This window comes from Palaemon carinicauda, unplaced genomic scaffold (assembly GCF_036898095.1).
Source record: "Palaemon carinicauda isolate YSFRI2023 unplaced genomic scaffold, ASM3689809v2 scaffold42, whole genome shotgun sequence".
NCBI lineage: Eukaryota > Metazoa > Arthropoda > Malacostraca > Decapoda > Palaemonidae > Palaemon > Palaemon carinicauda.
The window spans coordinates 317,501-324,867 of record NW_027171673.1 but is presented as its reverse complement, the minus strand read 5'-3'; the positions used below and the strand labels follow the sequence as shown (position 1 = coordinate 324,867).

Here is a 7,367-nt window from a genome sequence, read left to right as displayed (position 1 = left end):
AAGGGAATCATTATCTGTTTCACAATTTCCTGATCAACATTATCCACCCCCATAGGCCTACTCAACCTATATAAAATATTATTAATTATCTTAAATTTGGGATCAGTCATATCAGACACCTCCCCTGACTCGATAGGGAGTTCCCGAAACTCCTTTTTCTGGTCTTTGATTAGCTCTTCAGTAGTCCAATTTAACGTGTCCGTTACCATTCCAAGATCTACAGCTAGGCTATCACTACGATCTAAACTACTTAAATCTACATCAATTGTTGACTCTGCAGCGTCAACAATTCTAGCACTAGAACGAGTAACTGCTGCTACTTCACTATCAGGGTTTATCAATATCGGACAATTATTATTCTTCATAGCCACATCATTCCCTAACACAACATCAACCTCCTTAACCGGGAATTTATCAACTATGGCCAATTTCAAATTCCCTGCAAAGGAAGGGCAGATTAAATTAAAATTTTCAATAGCATACGACTTTACGGAATCAGGAAAACCAGCCAATAACACAAATTCCCCACTTTTGGGTACAAAATTACAAGGTAATGCCTCCCTTAGTATCAAAGACTGAGCTGCACCGGTATCACGCAAAATACGCACTCGTCTTTCCTCGGACGAATTGGCGAAGGAGACACTACCGAAGGACAAATATCTGTCAAAACAACCAGGTAGTCATTGATCAGCGGATGTTGTTGGGGTAGGTTCTCTCTCTCTCTCTCTCTCTCTCTCTCTCTCTCTCTCTCTCTCTCTCTCTCTCTCTCTCTCTCTCTCTCTCTCTCTCTTCCACGCCCATCACTAGCCTAACATTAGCATTTTGAGATTTTCTAAACGCATAACACATACTCTTTACGTGCCCCTTCTTATTGCAAAAGAAGCACGTCAATGTTTTCAATTTCTCTGGATTGTATATATTTGGCCTATTGCCTCGGTTAGGAGAAAAATTATTATTAGCATTACCCTGATTATTATTACTTCCCTGATTATTTCTACTAAACACCTTAGCATTATTATTAAGATTAGCATTATTATTCCTACCCATCTTAACCCAACCAGAATTCACCTTTGTCGTTACTCCCCCTAACTCACTCTTATGAGACAAGCAATATTCGTCACTAGCGATGGCTACCTCCTGAACGGTCTCGAGTTTTAACTCTTCGAGGTGGACCTTCAGCTTATCCGGGACACACCTCTTAAACTCCTCCACCAACATTAACTCCTTCAATTTCTCAAAATCTCCCACCTCCTTGGACTTGAACCATTCGCTAGCATACTGTTCCTTCGCCCTGGCAAATTCAACAAAAGTTTGTTCCCTACATTTTTCTAAGTTCCGGAAGCGTTGCCTATAAGCTTCAGGGACTAACTCATAGGCCTTCAAGACAATAGCCTTCACACTCTCATAATCTGCTGATAGATCCTCCTCCAGCGTTACATATACCCTCTGAGCTCTTCCAACCAATTTACTTTGTATAAGAGTGGTCCAATACTCTTGGGGCCACTCCAACCTTGCTGCAATCCTCTCAAATGACACAAAAAACTCTGCTACATTATTTTCTTCAAATCTAGGTACAAATTTGAGAGCCTGCGATAAATTAATAGCAGGAGTTACTAACTTATTTGGGGAATGGGCGGGGGAAAAAGAACCTGGGTTTCTCATAGCAATCTCATGCTGCCTCTCTTTTTCTCTTTCCCCTGCCTTAAACTTTTCCATTTCAAATTCCATTTGTCTCAGGACAATCTGCTTATCCAAAATTTCTATAGACACTACTTCATCCAGTTTCACCTCTTGTTCCCCACCTGTCTTTACAGTTTTAACATAATCATAAATGAGCAATAGCAATACACCCTTTCTTATGGACACATCATATTCCAATTCAAAATGTTCTGCTACAATTTCCAAGTCTTCCCTATTTAACTCTGCCAACCTCTCTTGCCATCTCTCTCCTCTAAGGAGTTCTAGTACGTTAACAACCATGATTACTTATTCAAAAAAAATACTAAAATTTACACAAAACAACACCGAGGAGGTGAAAATACACTGCCTGAAAAATTACCCCAAGAATTAACTTTGCACAAACACTGGTGAATACTCAGGAACGAAATATCCAGTCACGGTCGCCACTTGTGATGGCTGGCTTTGACCACCACACAAAACACTACGCTTATCAAATAGTATTCACCATCATAACGTACTAAGTCCACTAAAGGTGGAATAATACCCAAACATCAATACGAGTGCAAAGTCAACTCAAGGGAACAAAGAAAATACCACAAAAATTTCCTTAATTTTAATACATAAAAACTAGACAGAAATAACACCTGAACCACAATAATACATTAATAAATGATACACACTCACTCTTAAACTCCCTGCAAAAGAAAACAATTACACAATTAAAGAAAGGTCATCAACACATACATACTAAAAGGAGAGAGGGTCCAGAAAGGAGAAGGCTAACGAAAAGTAAGAACATCCTAACAAATACAAACTAAATATCCCTAACAAATCCCTCAAACACTTCTAGGGGTCTTCTCCAAGAGGACAATAAACTCCCCGGCTGGAGGCTTATTCCAGGTGGCAGGAAACAAGGATCCAAGACAATGGTGTTAAAAGTCTTTTCTTTCTTAATGGTCCAATAATGAAGACCGCCCAGGATTACAGGTCGTGGGCCCGGCACACAAATATAAAGATAAAAATTTTTACCTTGGGGCAGAGAGGTCCCCTTGGCTTTTACTGAACCAAGGGCAGTACACAATATGTGGAATAAAATTCCTTGTTGCAGAGCGAGGATATCCAAGAAAAGCTAAACAGCTTCACAACGTAACTCTGCAAAGGTGAGGAATAATATGGATCCAATCGCAAATTTCGTACCCTACAAGGTTGGAGGCTCAGAAACACACTGAGGAACCATCCTCAAAAAAAGCCCCTCCAAAACTCCGTTCACGCAGGAGCGCAGCCACGTAATCCACACCACTTGAAAATATAAAACAGCCGTTAGTCAATTATAAACACTAACATAACCACCAGTGAAAAGACAAACGATTAACGAAAGTAAACACTAAGTCTACAGTATATTTAACCTTATACATCTATAAAAACTTAAATAATTTAGAAATATATAGCAATAATATTACACCTCACCCAACCAAAAAAAAAAAATCCCAAAATTTTTTTTTTTAAAGTGATTTGAATTACAACATACAGGTTATCACATAATGAAATATTAAACCAACACTCAAAAATTTTAAATATTAAACCAACACTCAAAAATAATTATTAAACAAACTGCAAAAACATGACAAACAAAAGGAAAGAGGGGGGGCAAGTACCAAGGTTTGCAGCTCACAAGGATAGGAATATATAACCAATACTAAAAAAAAATCTTAAACCTAAATTAATCACAAGTAAACTTTCCAAAACCAGAAAACCAAAACATCACCATCTGATAAATAGGTACCCAACCTAAAAATTTCACATCACTCATATCGTTAATAAACTTAATTAAGAGTCATTGCACTAACAACCGGATTCTGTATATATAGTCCAAAAGCTATAACCTTTTCCACACTCGATACACTGTTCATTTTCAGGGATACACATCACTCACTATCAATAAATGTTGATCACAAAAACCACTGTCTATTTCAGTGTTATATATCACACTTATCACCATAGTGTCCAATACATACACACACACCGAACGACACAGAGAAGACCACCACAAGACTCCCCTGCGCAAACAAACAAACAAACTCGATGAAGCGTAATTATTAGCCTGAAAATACAGAATACCAGATTAGTGCCTATCTCTTTTCTTAGCTTATTATAAACCTTATCGTACCTGACACCTCTAAACCTTAGTAGATTAACCTTAACTCAGTCTAGGGTACCACTCATACACCAGCCTATAGCGCCTAAAAAACGGCTGTGTTGTGCTACAGACCCGTGAGCCCATGACCCATCTAATTAATCAATCATTAGAAAGTACCAGTGATCACCCTCACCTTTTAGACTTAAAGATCCCATATAATATACCCAAAACATTATAGTCTTCGGTAAACAAACCATGATTAATAAATCTTGAATATACATTTACTTCTACTCACTACGTGCCCACTTCAACAGCACACACACCATAATTAGAACGATACAGATACTACCTTTAATAACTGCATAGCCCTCTGTCAATCATCTAATATTCAACGCTGCGAGAGAGAAAATCGGCAACAATATTATCTTTTCCTGGGATGTGGGAAAATTCTAAATTCCATTCTTGCAGCATGAGACTCCACCTCATCAATCGTTGATTTTTATTCTTGTATCTGCTGATGAAGGTCAGGGGATTATGATCTGTCAAGACCTTAATAGGTGTATCTGAGGAGGAGAGATAAACCTGAAAATGATTAATAGCGAATATCAACGCAAGAGTCTCTTTCTCCACAGTTGAATACCTACGTTGGGCGGAGGACAATTTTTTTGAAAAGAATGCGACAGGATGAGAAACTCCCTGCTCGTCATTCTGCAACAACACCGCTCCTACACCAACGTCACTTGCATCCGTGGCAAGAGAAAAAGGAAGGTCAAAATCAGGAGCTCTCAAGACAGGGAAATTAATTAAAACTCTTTTTAAATTATCAAAAGCCCTTTGCGTTTCATCCGTCCAGACAAATGCTACCTTCTTTCTCAAGAGATTTGTTAACGGATCGGCTATATCCGAAAAATTCCTAACAAACCTCCGGTAGTACCCACTCAAACCAAGGAATCTTCTGACATCCCTCCTACATTTAGGGACTACCCTATTTTCAATACTTTCGATATCGGCCTGCTTAGGAGCAACTTTACCATTACCAACCTCATGACCCAAATATACCACCTTCGCCTTTGCGAAATCGCTTTTCTTTAAATTAATTACCAAATTTGCCTTTTTCAACACCTCAAATAGTGCCCTAATACGTTTTAAATGGGTTTCCCAATCATCGCTATAAATAACAATATCATCAATATACACAACACATCCTTCTAAACCATGGACTAAAGTATTCATTAACCTCTGAAAGGTGGCAGCCGCATTCTTCATACCAAACGGCATAACCTTACATTGAAACAATCCCTGTGGTGTTACAAAAGCAGACAGGGCCCTTGCCCGCTTTGAAAGAGGAACTTGCCAATAACCTTTCAACAAATCGAATTTGCTAATGTATTTGGCCTTCCCCATTCGATCAATACAATCCTCAATTCGAGGTAATGGATAACAATCAGATTTAGATAACTCATTCAACTTACGGTAATCAAAACATAACCTGAAATCACCGTCGGATTTCTTTACCAATACAACAGGTGATGACCAAGGACTTTGACTAGGTTCAATTAGGTCATGTTTTAGCATATAATCCACTTCCTTCGCTACAACCTCATTTTTGAAGGGATTCAACCTGTAAGGAGATTGTTTCACAGGAGTGGCGCTACCTACCTCTACATCATGTTCAAGGACCGAAGTCCTACCCGGTACATCCAAAAATAATTCTTTATAATTAGATACTAAATTTTTCAAAGACCTTTGTTCTTCCTTACCTAAATGTGAAATTACTCCCGAAAAATTTTCCAAAGACTTTCTGTTATCCGACCGCCATTCACATCCATTAAAACAATTATCATCAATACCCTCCCCCTCTGAAAAAGAAAAATGGTATATTTAACCTTATACATCTATAAAAACTTAAATAATATAGGAATATATAGCAATAATATTATATTATAATATAATGTTTTTAGTGGTAGGCTAGTTTAGAAGGTACAAAGGATGATGTGAATAGGGCCTTACAATGAGGGGATGAGATGGTGCGATGAGAATTTGAGGTCTTTACCTTGGTGGAGGTAGTCTTCAAAGCAACTGCGTGTTTGTGTCTATGCTTTCGACAATTGCCTTTGCCAGTGTGGCCGCCACTTTCCCGGCCTGTGGTGAGTTGATGTCTACTAGTAGATCACCCCCCAGCTGTGCTGTTTCTCTGCATTCTAGTAAATAGTGCAAGAGGGCGTGTTGTGGTGTGACATCACAGTGATCACACGGTCTCTGGATGTCGTCTCTGATTTCCCAATTTGCCTTGTATCCCAGCCGGAGCCTGTGTATACATACAGCCTGTTTCCTTAAGGTATATCTGTCTATGGGTGGAGGTTCTAGCTCCGTGGCCCATTTGTACCATGTGGCAGAGGGAGAGCCATTCTCTATCCTCATGTGTAGTTCCTTGATTAGGTTGTCCTTGAGCTGTGTCTTTATTTTGTTTTTAATTTGTTGCAGTGCAGGCTGTATGTGTACCTGTACATTATGAATGTGTCTGGTGCTTTTGGCTAGCTCATCAGCCTTTTCATTCCCTGGTATCCCGATGTGACTGGGGATCCAGTTTAGTGTTACTAGTCTGTTTCTTTCATTGTGCTGATATAGGAGGGATTTAATATTAGCTATCAGGGACTTGTTTTCTTTGTTTTTGTCCTGTTGTAGGGCTTGCATTGAGGATCGTGAATCAGTATGAATGACTACTGGTCCTGCCTCATTTTCAATAGAGTATTTTAGTGCTTGTTGTATTGCAACAAGCTCTGTCTGCAGGGTGGAGACATTATTTGATATTCTCCAGCATGCTGTGAATTTGCAGGAGTGAACTGCAGCTCCCGCTGTTTGGGTTCCAGGATCCATTGTACCATCTGTATAGTAGATCTGTGCCCCTATTGTCTCTGCAGGGTGTATTGCTGCTTCTGATGCGTTTCTAAGTTCCTCTATTGTGCAGTTTTCTTTTGCTCTTGGGAGCTTGGTGTAGTTGAATTTAGCTACTTGCTTTTTCCATGGTGGAATGTGTTGTATACCCTGTGCTGTGTCTGGGTTTAGCCGTAGGAGTATTTCAGGTAGGCCAAGGCTCTTTACGTTGTTACTATGGTCTTTGCCCTAAGAGCTTGGGGTTTGAACTTCAGGATGTTTTAACAGTTCCTCTTTTACTCTCTTTTCGGTAATTGAGTCTCTGTTTGACAGGGACATCTTTGCAACCGTGCTTGCATTTCTTAGCGTAATTCTATCCTCAAGGGTTGGTAATCCAGTTTCCATCCTTAGGTTGCACAGTCTTGTCCATATTGGAGCGCCTAACATGAGCCTAATGGCATTGTTTTGAATTACTTCTATTGTGGCTTTTTGTATATCCGTTAGCCCAGTGAGTGTTGGGGAAGCATATTCTACGAGCGCTCTGGTACAGGCTAGATAATATTTCTTTTGGACATGCTCATTTGCTCCTTCATTGAGTTTGCACATATACCTCATGGCTGCCATTCTGGCATTTGTTCTTTCCTTGAGATATTTTATTTCATCCGTGAATGTGAGT

At 39.4% G+C, this 7,367-nt stretch overlaps 1 pseudogene; it reads right to left on the bottom strand.

The window, feature by feature from the left end:
* Positions 1 to 5,866: 5,866 nt before the first annotated feature.
* LOC137636867 (uncharacterized) overlaps positions 5,867 to 7,367 on the bottom strand; it is a 2,127-nt pseudogene continuing 626 nt past the window's right edge.